The sequence below is a fragment of the Schistocerca serialis genome, chromosome 4 (genome assembly GCF_023864345.2).
Source record: "Schistocerca serialis cubense isolate TAMUIC-IGC-003099 chromosome 4, iqSchSeri2.2, whole genome shotgun sequence".
NCBI classification, from domain to species: domain Eukaryota; kingdom Metazoa; phylum Arthropoda; class Insecta; order Orthoptera; family Acrididae; genus Schistocerca; species Schistocerca serialis.
The window spans coordinates 23,139,939-23,153,135 of record NC_064641.1 but is presented as its reverse complement, the minus strand read 5'-3'; the positions used below and the strand labels follow the sequence as shown (position 1 = coordinate 23,153,135).

The 13,197-nt window shown below is 44.2% G+C and overlaps 1 protein-coding gene and 1 non-coding gene across 2 annotated transcripts in view; both read right to left on the bottom strand.

Moving 5' to 3' along the window:
• LOC126473840 (proton channel OtopLc-like) overlaps positions 1-13,197 on the bottom strand; it is a 255,005-nt gene that overhangs the window by 129,948 nt on the left and 111,860 nt on the right. The window lies entirely within an intron of this gene.
• Trnat-ugu (transfer RNA threonine (anticodon UGU)) lies at positions 7,629-7,702 on the bottom strand. The gene has a single exon. It is a non-coding gene; the product is annotated as a tRNA-Thr (tRNA).

Genomic DNA, 13,197 nt, shown 5'->3' with positions numbered 1-13,197 from the left:
ACAGCCCGTAATTGGCTCCCCCTGAGTCTCATCTCTGCTCACAAGAATCGCTGGCTATGAAGACAAAAATTTTCCACAGACAACGAGCTGCAGACCAGTGAAGATAACTGGCCGAAAGGACAGGCGGCAGCTTTCTGTGAAGAGGATATTCGAAAGCTGATACAGAATTACGACGAAACTCGAAGTTGGAACGGCCACTATGTCGAGAACTAGGTGGAAGGTATATCTAACTGTTGCAAATAAAAGTTTCTGGTTTTCACTGTGGTTTCCATTTCGCGACCGACCGGACTTACTTTCTGGACAACCCTCGTATTATGAACTTTATATAGTGAATTCAGTACTTTAAATTTACGCAACTCACTTGCCATAAAATGAATGATCTAAGAGAAAGGGAAAAAAATCAGTAACTAACAACAAACAAGTATCCAGAATGAGACTTTCTCTCTGCAGCGGTGTGTGCGCTGATATGAAACTTCCTGGCAGATTAAAACAGTTTTAACCTGGCAGGAAGTTTCAAAAAACAAGTACTTCGATATGATTGATAAGAAGTTTTCCAATTTCGATATTCATGATCCCTGTAGATTGGTGGTAGTCGCTGCTGGTGGTTCGTTATGGATGGGAGTTTTTTAGTCACATACCTGGTTAAGAAATTTATGTTGGTTATTACTTTAAGCTACAGACCTGTAAAGATTTTGAGCCAATATTCTATCCCCTAGTAAGAATATTTAAGATCATTAGAAATATCCTAATCTTAACTCTGCCATATTAATTGGAATTTCCTGCAAGTAAACTGTTAATGGCTGAAGTTAGAACGTTTAGTCTCTGTCTGTTGACGGCTGACCTTTTTTGCGTCTGAGCAGGGATTCAACCAGCCATCGTAGACATTTAAACCCATAAACTCGTACATGTCAGAACAGTTATACTATAGTCCACTCTTCGTACTTCATCTGTTGAGACAGCCAAGAAAAAGAGGTCGACATTCTGCTCCTTTCCATTGACACAATAGAGTCCTCCAATATAGGTGTTTGGTTCAAATGGCTCTGAGCACTATGGAACTCAATATCTGAGGTCATCAGTCCCCTAGGCTTAGAACTACTTGAACCTAAGGACATCACATACATCCGTGCCAGAGGCCGGATTCCAACCTGCGACAGTAGTAATAGCGCGGTTCCGGACTGAAGCGCCTAGAATCGCTCGGCCACAACGTATAGGTGCTTCTTGCAGCAAGCGTGGCATAAAGTAAGACGTATTATACTGTTTTCGAACATTCTTAGTGTTTAACGTCCCATCGACAACGAGGTCATTAGAGACGGAGCACAAGCTCGGGTTAGGGAAGGATGGGGAAGGAAATCGGCCGTGCCCTTTCAAAGGAACCATCCCGGCATTTGCCTGAAGTGATATAGGGAAATCACGGAAAACTTAAATCAGGATGGCCGGACGTGGGATTGAACCGAACATTCTGGAGCATTGACGTTCCTTGTACCGTAAATTGACCATCAGCACTGAGTTCCTATTGCCATAATCTCTCCCTTCGTATGCTGAGGGCATTGCGTTCTGTTTCCCATGTTTTTATACTTCTTGACGTCCGTAACTTTGCATTTCTCTATATTAATAGCTAGTTGCCGGCCGTGACAGCTAGTTGATATTTTATCAAGATCTCAGTGGATATAACTGTAGATATAGTATAGGATAAATTTGTTAGTAAAAAACCGCTCATCCCTTAAGAGTCTCAGTTTGTAACCAATACTACACTGCCTGACAAAAAGAATAAAACTGCCGGAGGCGGAGGAGGAAACGAAATGGAACTGCACGGGTAGCGAGGGCATGTGATGTTATTTGAGTGATTGCAAGAGCGTGTCAAATTTATAACGAATTTGGTAGTGTGAGCCCACTTGTCAGAATGACTTTGCTCCCACTCTAGCCTGGACGAACGCACAGATTGGGTCGGGAACGGCGCCATAAAGTCATTGTATCCTCTCCTGAGGCACGCTGTCCCACAACTGTTGTAGACGGTTATTGATATCGCGGAAATGGCATTGGGACGAAGTTGACATCCGAGTGGTGCCACACGTGTTCTATCGGGAACAGATCTGGGATTATTGCTGGCTACAGGAGTAGCTCACAATCACGAAGACAGTTAACAGACAGTGTGGCATGTGTGAACGAGCATTTTTCTGTTGAAAAATGTCATCACGATTATGTCGCATGGGAATGGCTGACATCGAAATAAGTGTCCAAGGAATGGAAAAGCAACTGGAATCACTCAACAGAGGGAAGTCCACTGGACCTGACGGGATACCAATACGATTCAGCACAGAGTACGCGAAAGAACTTGCCCCCCTTCTAACAGCCGTGTACCGCAAGTATCTAGAGGAACGGAAGGTTCCAAATGATTGGAAAAGAGCACAGGTAGTCCCAGTCTTCAAGAAGGGTCGTCGAGCAGATGCGCAAAGCTATAGACCTATATCTCTGACATCGATCTGTTGTAGAATTTTAGAACATGTTTTTTGCTCGCGTATCATGTCGTTTTTGGAAACCCAGAATCTACTCTGTAGGAATCAACATGGATTCCGGAAACAGCGATCGTGTGAGACGCAACTCACTTTATTTGTTCATGAGACCCAGAAAATATTAGATACAGGCTTCCAGGTAGATGCTATTTTTCTTGACTTCCGGAAGGCGTTCGATACAGTTCCGCACTGTCGCCTGATAAACAAAGTAAGAGCCTACGGGTTATCAGACCAGCTGTGTGGCTGGATTGAAGAGTTTTTAGCAAACAGAACACAGCATGTTGTTATCAATGGAGAGACGTCTACAGACGTTAAAGTAACCTCTGGCGTGCCACAGGGGAGTGTTGTGGAACCATTGCTTTTCACAATATATATAAATGACCTAGTAGATAGTGTCGGAAGTTCCATGCGGCTTTTCGCGGATGATGCTGTAGTATACAGAGAAGTTGCAGCATTAGAAAATAGTAGCGAAATGCAGGAACATCTGCAGCGGATAGGCACTTGGTGCAGGGAGTGGCAACTGCCCCTTAACATAGACAAATGTAATGTATTGCGAATACATAGAAAGAAGGATCCTTTATTGTATGATTATGTGATAGCGGAACAAACACTGGTAGCAGTTACTTCTGTAAAATATCTGGGAGTATGCGTGCGGAACGATTTGAAGTAGAATGATCATATAAAATTAATTGTTGGTAAGGCGGGTGCCAGGTTGAGATTCATTGGGAGAGTCCTTAGAAAATGTAGTCCATCAACAAAGGAGGTGGCTTACAAAACACTCGTTCGACTTATACTTGAGTATTGCTCATCAGTGTGAGATCCGTACCAGATCGGGTTGACGGAGGAGATAGAGAAGATCCAAAGAAGAGCGGCGCGTTTCGTCACAGGGTTATTTGGTAACCGTGATAGCGTTACGGAGATGTTTAACAAACTCAAGTGGCAGACTCTGCAAGAGAGGCGCTCTGCATCGCGGTGTAGCTTGCTCGCCAGGTTTCGAGAGGGTGCGTTTCTGGATGAGGTGTCGAATATATTGTTTCCCCCTACTTATACCTCCCGAGGAGATCACGAATGTAAAATTAGAGAGATTAGAGCGCGCACGGAGGCTTTCAGACAGTCGTTCTTCCCGCGAACCATACGCGACTGGAACAGGAAAGGGAGGTAATGACAGTGGCACGTAAAGTGCCCTCCGCCACTCACCGTTGGGTGGCTTGCGGAGTATAAATGTAGATGTAGATGTAGATGAAGTAACACAAGAGGACGCAGGATGTCCGTGGCACACATTTTTGCCACCGGAGTTCCGTCAGTCACTGCCGGCCGTGATCTGAAGTCATAGCCGATGGCTCTCCAGACCATAACGCTAGGAGCGACATCGCTGTGCCTGTCCACAACATTTGAGGAAGGCGACCTTTATCCACGTCGTCCCCATTTTGAACAAACAATGGTCGTCCGGGGTAATGCAAAATAGTTCAATCAGCTCTGAGCACTATGGGACTTAACATCAGAGGTCATCAGTCCCCTAGAACTTAGAACTACTTAAACCTAACTAACCTAACGACATCACACACATCCATGCCCGAGGCAGGATTCGAACCTGCGACCGTAGCGGTCGCGCGGTTCCAGACTGAAGCGCCTAGAACCGCTCGGCCACACCAGCATTTGTGGTTTTTATGTGGCTTTTCATGAGCTCCTGAGCTTATTTTTCCTCAGTTCCTCACTTAATAAGGTTAATAAACCGCCGTTTCAGAATTCTCTTGCAGTTGCATCTGCACAATGGGTCTCATTGTGTAACCTCCGTCGTGTTTTGGTAAAAGAAGCAAGTTTTGACTCGGCAACAATAAAAATGTAGGTTCTACTCAAAATTCACCACTCATGACACTATTCTGAAAGTGACAAATGAGTAATAAGCTAGGCGAAACTAATTGCAGCTTTTATTGCATTTTCGACGAAATTCTTTTTAGATAATAACGAAGCAGATGTGATAGTAGATATTTTTGAATGGCCACAATGCAAGTGTGGGTGTCGAGGTGTTTCACTTAATATTTACGAAAAATGTGAGCGTAGGCATCAGCTTAGAATGGCACTTCCCTTCCAGTGCTTGGCACTTCCACTGCAGAGTGTGTCCACAACCCTCCCCCCCCCCCCCCCCCCTAATACTCCTCTCCAAGTGTGTGCCCTGCTGACTGCATATTTGCTAGCCACGTTATTCTGCGCGCATTCTAATAGCGGATTCCATGTGCTTTCATCCAATGCAGTCTCCGTGTTAGTCGTCCTTAGATTGACTTTATTATAATTTTTTTGAAAATCAGTGTATTACATTTTTTATTTGTTCACTTATGATTTTATCCATACTGGATGAGAAGTCGTGGTTGTGAATGTCAATGTTAAAAAATATATCAGCTCAACCACTTGTTTATAGTGTAAAACACTAAGATTGACGCGTTTCGGAAGTCAAGCTTCCATCATCAGAATAATAAAAAGTAAAAGAACCTGTTAAAACTCGCTAAAATGGAACATGCACCAGGCACAATAAAATTGATAATAAAATTAAAACATCGTGGCTACTTCCCTTGTTGCAGCCGTGTCTTCCAAGGTGCATCTCCACATAGTCGTCAAAATATAAAAAACTCTAAAATGGTGTCGCCTATGGAGTTCAACATCTAACCACATGGCTCTCCCCTCTACCGTCGTAAACCGCCCGTGCGTCTTCGTTGATACCACACACCTCGTAGCCAAACACGGCACTGAAACGCGAGTGAGCTCACGCGCAAGTAAACAAGGAAGTCACAGAGATGTCTATACAAACAGATAACGTATACATTTTTAGCAATTGGCAGGATACCATCATTTCATGAGGTCCTTGGATCATGTATACGTTATCTCTTTGTATAGACATCTCTGTGTCTTCCTTGTTTACTCGCGCGTGAGCTCACTCGCGTTTCAGTGTCGTGTTTGGCTACGAGGTGTGTGGTATCAACGAAGACGCACGGGCGGTTTACGACGATAGAGGAGAGAGCCATGTGGTTAGATGTTGAACACTATAGGCGACACCATTTTAGAGTTTTTTATATTTTGACGACTATGTGGAGATGCACCTTGGAAGACACGGCTGCAACAAGGGAAGTAGCCACGATGTTTTAATTTTATTATCAATTTTATTGTGCCTGGTGCATGTTCCACTTTAGCGAGTTTTAACAGGTTCTTTTACTTTTTATTATTCTGATGATGGAAGCTTGACTTCCGAAACGCGTCAATCTTAGTGTTTTACACTATAAACGAGTGGTTGAGCCGATATATTTTTTAACATTGTTCATCTATACTTGGAACCTACGCACTATGTTACTTAGATTCTTGAAACTGTAAGTACACATTAACAACATGTCTGCTAAAAAGTGGACTACAATCACGTCATTTTAGTCACAAACTTTTATTCTGTAAATATTTACATCTTATACTCAATATTAACTTTACTTTTTTATAATTAATCAATGTGTATGTTTATCTCCCTGTTGATAGTTCACTAGTATCTACAGTATAGTTTTCTCCAAAAGAGTTACACTGAAACATCCGAAAAATTTCAGACCTCTTGTTCAAATAGATGATTCGTGCATAAAACTCACAAGTCAGAAAATTTAATTCACAGGAAATTCAGTTCGAAACTACATCTGATTTATGACTCAACACCGTTGTTCCTAATACATTCCATCTACATTATCTTCTTGATTCACGTGTTCCTCATCTTCTGTCTTCCTTTTCTTGTTCCTGTTCTTACTGTGGCGTCTGTAGTTGCCTCAAGAGCCGACTTTTCAGTTTCAGCCCTCTCATAGTATCAGTGACTGTTTCCTACAGAACCGAGAATATGTTCTTAGCGTTCTAGAACTTCACGTCTGCTTACCGCTCCATCGTTAAAACAAATAACAGCATATAACACATCTATTGCATAGTTTTAAGTCGAAAAGACGCTGCTTTTGGCAGGCGTTCCAATATCAGATGATTGAAACAGTGTCTGTTCTCTCTGTAATTTTTTTGTGTCCTAGTTGAAACATTCATTCCCATTTTGTCAGAAATCGGCCAGCTGGAGTATGAAAACTATCAAATACATCTCCAGGACCACATACATATGTTAACAGCACTGGACATCACCACTGATGATGTTTCCCAAATAAAAGAAGCGAAACGCGTATGCGAATGAACAAACTGCCTTCATTTAGTTGCATAGACGTACATACTTCCAAGAATTTAGAGCAACTAAGGGAAAGACGGAAAACAGATAAAAATGACGACTGTGACAATAGTTTACTGTGACTTAGCTTCCTTAATTGCTTCTAATATTGCAGATAACAGGGAGTGATGGTGAACATAAACGTCACCATTTGCAAGTGCTTTCCTGTAGCAACACCATGAGTCTACACCAATGTCACAGAGTGTGTGTTGTGGGTTGTCATCTGTAGAAGTTTTGTGGAAGAAGAAACTGCTATCCTCATGGCCTCTATGTCACTCTGATTCCTTCTTATGGCTGAACAATAATAGAGCTGCAACCTGTCCACCTCTTGCTTAGTGAGACGACCACATAAACGTTGCCATCGCCGAGCTCTTTTCCCTTTCATTTCTTCCTTAGTTTACGTAAACTTGTGCCTATCCTCTTTTGCACATGTCCAACACATTCTAGCTTTTTAACTTTTACAGTATTGTCGCAAGCCATATTTTCCAACACATCTGGAAACTTTCCTGAGTCTACATCTGAAAGGTACTTTCAAGGTGGCTGCATACCGAAAGGTCTTTAAGTTGTTTAAAAACCAACTTCCCGATGTCCAATTCAATTATTTTAACTACTATTCTTTTTAAAAAAAAACGTGAACATCGATGTAAGATGAAAAACAAAAAATCGATTTTTTTTTGCAGCTTATTCACAAGCGGATTCGTTTAGGCCTTACTGCCAGCCTCATTCAGGAGACCAATGAGCGTATTTCAAGATGCCACTTAGCGCTCCCATTAATAGTACTGCCCTGCAAAGTACTGGTCCTTGCCTTAACTTCTCAAAAGTTAAATGGTGACTAACTCACAACCTCAGCTGCCGACAGGTGTTGTTGATATACCTCGATGTGGACAGCTGAAAAGGTGTGCCCCGACCGGGACTCGAACCCGGGATCCCCTGCTTACATGGCAGACGCTCTATCCATCTGAGCCACCGAGGACACAGATGACTAGCGCGACTACAGGGACTTATCCATTGCACGCTTCCCGTGAGACTCACATTCCCAACTTTCCACAATTCTACATCTGTATTGTACCTTATAGACATTTGCCCACCCACTCGTTACTCGCGCACGCTTTGACGATTCCCGTAAGAGTTTGGGCAACCTGTGCGCATTCGCACAGACGAAGGAATGGCTGGGTAGCCTTTAACTATATATATAAAGACAGTAACTTGTTCTCGAAAGAACAGTTACTGTCCACATCGAGGTATATCAACAACACCTGTCGGCAGCTGACGTTGTCAGTTAGCCATCATTTATTCCAGGGAAAAGCAGCATGGTCATAGACAGTAACTGTTCTTTCCAGAATAAATTACTGTCTTCGTATATATTCTCGAAAGTTGTTTATTTCCTCCAAGTGCTGGGAGGCATCAGCAAACTGGGCAAAAACGTTCCCTTGAAAACAGCCTTTCAGGCCCAGACCACAACATGTTTAACATCATCTGAAGACCAGGTCGTCATCTCCAGCCCGGACCAAAGCCTCGTCCGCAGCTCGTGGTCTCGCGGTAGCGTTCTCGCTTCCCGAGCACGGGGTCCCGGGTTCGATTCCCGGCGGTGTCAGGGATTTTCCCTGCATCGTGATGACTGGGTGTTGTGTGACGTCCTTAGGTTAGTTAGGTTTAAGTAGTTCTAAGTTATAGGGGACTGATGACCATAGATGTTAAGTCCCATAGTGCTCAGAGCCATTTGAACCATTTTTGAACCAAAGCCTCTTTCAGCCGAATGCTGGGAGCTATCTCTGGCATACGCAATAGCAGGGGATATAGCCCATCGATGGTGTCAGTTGTCTTTTGTCGATTATTCAAGGCTCGTTTTACGACATGACATTCGCAATCAATTGTTTTAAACAACAAGTAATGGCCCAAACCTTTTTCTTAGGACATGCTTTGGAATGGCCCCCGACTAATACGCCAAAGCCCGCCGAAATCGATGGGGTCGCAGTGTCCTGGCTACTCGTCTTAAGGGGACGGACCAGGGAACCCACAAGGCTCCGTGTGAGTGCCGCTGGTCCCCGAACCGGGCGGCAGGAAGAGAGCGTAGCTGGCGTCGCCCCTGGGAAGGGGGAAGCCACAAGAAACGGGACGTGCCGGGAAGCGAGGGAGAACGCCACGCCCGTCGACGGTGTAGGAAGCCGCCCTCCAGAATTTCAATAAACCTGTCGGCGGCCGTAAGAAGTCCGCTCCATATGTATGAGAGGCTTCTGCTGGGGTGCGGGCACGTCTGAGCACCCAGTACAGCCGGCGAGGGCCCGAGACGTGCGGTGACGGTGGCAACGGCAGCAGGAGCAGCTAATTTGGTGACGCAAAAAATAACCCCGGCTGCGCAGGTAGGGCGGCAGCCGGAACACGTGCGGGGCTGGGGATATGCGCACGCACGTGGCCGCGAGGGGAGAGGCCGGCTGGGGTGCGTCGCGCAGCAGCCAGCCGCTTCCGGCCTCGTTAGCGGGCTCTACAGCCGGCGCGGAAACCAGAGGGCGGGAGAAAACCTGAGAGCACAGTGTGGTGCACTTCTTTCTTTCGGCATCCACACGGAGATGGGAGGTACTGTGCGACAGTAGAGAAGCAGTAGTGAGTCGGTCAGGAGAGGTCAGTGACTTCAACTGTGGACTAGTCACAGGACGTCACCCGTCTAACAAATCCGTCAGGGACATTTCAACCCTTCTAAAGATGGCCAAGTCGAGTGTTGGTGATGTCACTCTGAAGTTAAAACGCAGGGACAACTGTGGTGTCACCGCCACACACCACATTTGCTGGGTGGTACGGCCTTTAAATCTTACTCGTGGTCTAGGGGTAGCGTCTTTGATTCATAATCAAAACTTCTTCGGTCCCCGGTTCGATCCCCGCCACTGCCTAAATTTTGATAAATAATCAGCATTGACGGCCGAAGACTTCCGGCATAAGAAGTCAGCCTCATTCTGCCAACGGCCTTGTCAAAGAGGGTGGAGGAGCGGATAGAGGTTCAGGGCACTCTCTTGTCCTAGGGGTGGGAAATTGCCCCATAAGGCGGAAGAATCAGCAATGATCAACGACATGAGGATGCAGAAGGCAATGGAAACCACTGCATTGAAGACACGTAACGTGTATCCACAGGACATGTGGCCTGTAATTGAAGAAGTGTCATGATGATCTCTCCATTGGCAAAAGATTCCGGAATAGTCCCCCATTCGGATCTCCGGGAGGGGACTGCCAAGGGGGAGGTTACCATGAGAAAAAGATTGAATAATCAACGAAAGGATAACGTTCTACGAGTCGGGGCGTGGAATGTCAGAAGCTTGAACGTGGTAGGGAAACTAGAAAATCTGAAAATGGAAATGCAAAGGCTCAATCTAGATATAGTAGGGGTCAGTGAAGTGAAGTGGAAGGAAGACATGGATTTCTGGTCAGATGAGTATCGGGTAATATCAACAGCAGCAGAAAATGGTATAACAGGTGTAGGATTCGTTATGAATAGGAAGGTAGGGCAGAGGGTGTGTTACTGTGAACAGTTCAGTGACCGGGTTGTTCTAATCAGAATCGACAGCAGACCAACACCGACAACGATAGTTCAGGTATACATGCCGACGTCGCAAGCTGAAGATAAACAGATAGAGAAAGTGTATGAGGATATTGAAAGGGTAATGCAGTATGTTAAGGGGGACGGAAATATAATAGTCATGGGCGATTGGAAGGAGTAGAAGAAAAGGTTACAGGAGAATATGGGCTTGGGACAACGAATGAAAAAGGAGAAACACTAATTGAGTTCTGTAACATGTTTCAGCTAGTAATAGCGAATACCCTGTTCAAGAATCACAAGAGGAGGAGGTATACTTGGAAAAGGCCGGGAGATACGGGAAGATTTCAATTAGATTATATCATGGTCAGACAGAGATTCCGAAATCAGATACTGGATTGTAAGGCGTACCCAGGAGCAGATATAGACTCAGATCACAATATAGTAGTGATGAAGAGTAGGCTGAAGTTCAAGACATTAGTCAGGAAGAATTAATACGCAAAGAAGTGGGATACGGAAGTACTAAGGAATGACGAGATACGTTTGAAGTTCTCTAACGCCATAGATACAGCAATAAGGAATAGCGCAGTAGGCAGTACAGTTGAAGAAGAATGGACATCTCTAAAAAGGGCCATCACAGAAGTTGGGAAGGAAAACATAGGTACAAAGAAGGTAGCTGCGAAGAAACCATGGGTAACAGAAGAAATACTTCAGTTGATTGATGAAAGGAGGAAGTACAAACATGTTCCGGGAAAAATCAGGAATACAAAAATACAAGTCGCTGAGGAATGAAATAAATAGGAAGTGCAGGGAAGCTAAGATGAAATGGCTGCAGGAAAAATGTGAAGACATCGAAAAAGATATGATTGTCGGAAGGACAGACTCAGCATACAGGAAAGTCAAAACAACCTTTGGAGACATTAAAAGCAACGGTGGTAACATTAAGAGTGCAACGGGAATTCCACTGTTAAATGCAGAGGAGAGAGCAGATAGGTGGAAAGAATACATTGAAAGCCTCTATGATGGTGAAGATTTGTCTGACGTGATAGAGGAAGACAGAGGAGTCGATTTAGAAGAGATAGGGGATCCAGTATTAGAATCGGAATTTAAAAGAGCTTTGGAGGACTTACGGCCAAATAAGGCAGAAGGGATAAATAACATTCCATCAGAATTTCTAAAATCATTGGGGGAAGTGGTAACAAAACGACTATTCACGTTGGTGTGTAGAATATATGAGTCTGGCGACATACCATCTGACTTTCGGAAAAGCATCATCCACACAATTCCGAAGACGGCAAGAGCTGACAAGTGCGAGAATTATCGCACAATCAGCTTAACAGCTCATGCATCGAAGCTGCTTACAAGAATAATATACAGAAGAATGGAAAAGAAAATTGAGAATGCGCTAGGTGACGATCAGTTTGGCTTTAGGAAAAGTAAAGGGACGAGAGAGGCAATTCTGACGTTACGGCTAATAACGGAAGCAAGGCTAAAGAAAAATCAAGACACTTTCATAGGATTTGTCGACCTGGAAAAAGCGTTCGACAATATAAAATGGTGCAAGCTGTTCGAGATTCTGAAAAAACTAGGGGTAAGCTATAGGGAGAGACGGGTCATATACAATATGTACAACAACCAAGAGTGAATAATAAGAGTGGACCATCAAGAACGAAGTGCTCGTATTAAGAAGGGTGTAAGACAAGGTTGTAGCCTTTCGCTCCTACTCTTCAATCTGTACATCGAGGACGCAATGATAGAAATAAAAGAAATGTTCAGGAGTGGAATTAAAATACAAGGTGAAAGGATATCAATGATACGATTTGCTGATGACATTCCTATCCTGAGTGAAAGTGAAGAAGAATTAAATGATACGCTGAACGGAATGAACAGTCTAATGAGTACACAGTATGGTTTGAGAGTAAGTCGGAGAAAGACGAAGGTAATGAGAAGTAGTAGAAATGAGAACAGCGAGAAACTTAACATCAGGATTGATGGTCACGAAGTCAATGAAGTTGAGGAATTCTGCTACCTAGGCAGTAAAATAACCAATGACGGACAGAGCAAGGAGGACATCAAAAGCAGACTCGCTATGGCAAAAAAGGCATTTCTGGCCAAGGTAAGTCTACTAATATCAAATACCGGCCTTAATTTGAGGAAGAAATTTCTGAGGATGTACGTCGGGAGTACAGCATTGTATGATAGTGAAACATGGACTGTGGGAAAACCGGAACAGAAGAGAATCGAAGCATTTGAGATGTGGTGCTATAGACGAATGTTGAAAATTAGGTGGACTGATAAGGTAAGGAATGAGGAGGTTCTACGCAGAATCGGAGAGGAAAGGAATATGTGGAAAACACTCATAAGGAGAAGGGACAGGATGATAGGACATCTGCTAAGACATGAGGGAATGGCTTCCATGGTACTAGAGGGAGCTGTAGAGGGCAAAAACTGTAAAGGAAGACAGAGATTGGAATACGTCAAGCAAATAATTGAGGACGTAGGTTGCAAGTGCTACTGTGAGATGAAGAGGTTAGCACAGGAAAGGAATTCGTGGCGGGCCGCATCAAACCAGTCAGTAGACTGATGACCAAAAAAATTAGCCTTTACATCGGCCGCGGTCCGTTTGTAGACCTCGGACCCGCGTATCGCCACTATCAGTGATTGCAGACCGAGCGCCGCCATACGGCAGGTCTAGTCTAGAGAGACTCCCCAGTAGTCGCCCCAGTTGTACAGCCGACTTTGCTAGCGTAGGTTCACTGTCTACAGACGCTCTCAATTTCAGAGACGACAGTTCAGCATAGCCTTCAGCTACGTCTTTTGCTAAGACCTAGCAAGGCGCCATATTCAGTAATTAGAATGAATTCTGAACAGACCATAATGTGAATCATGTACCGTCAAGAGCGACGTTCATCATTAATGGATTAAAGTTAAGTATCAAATTAATT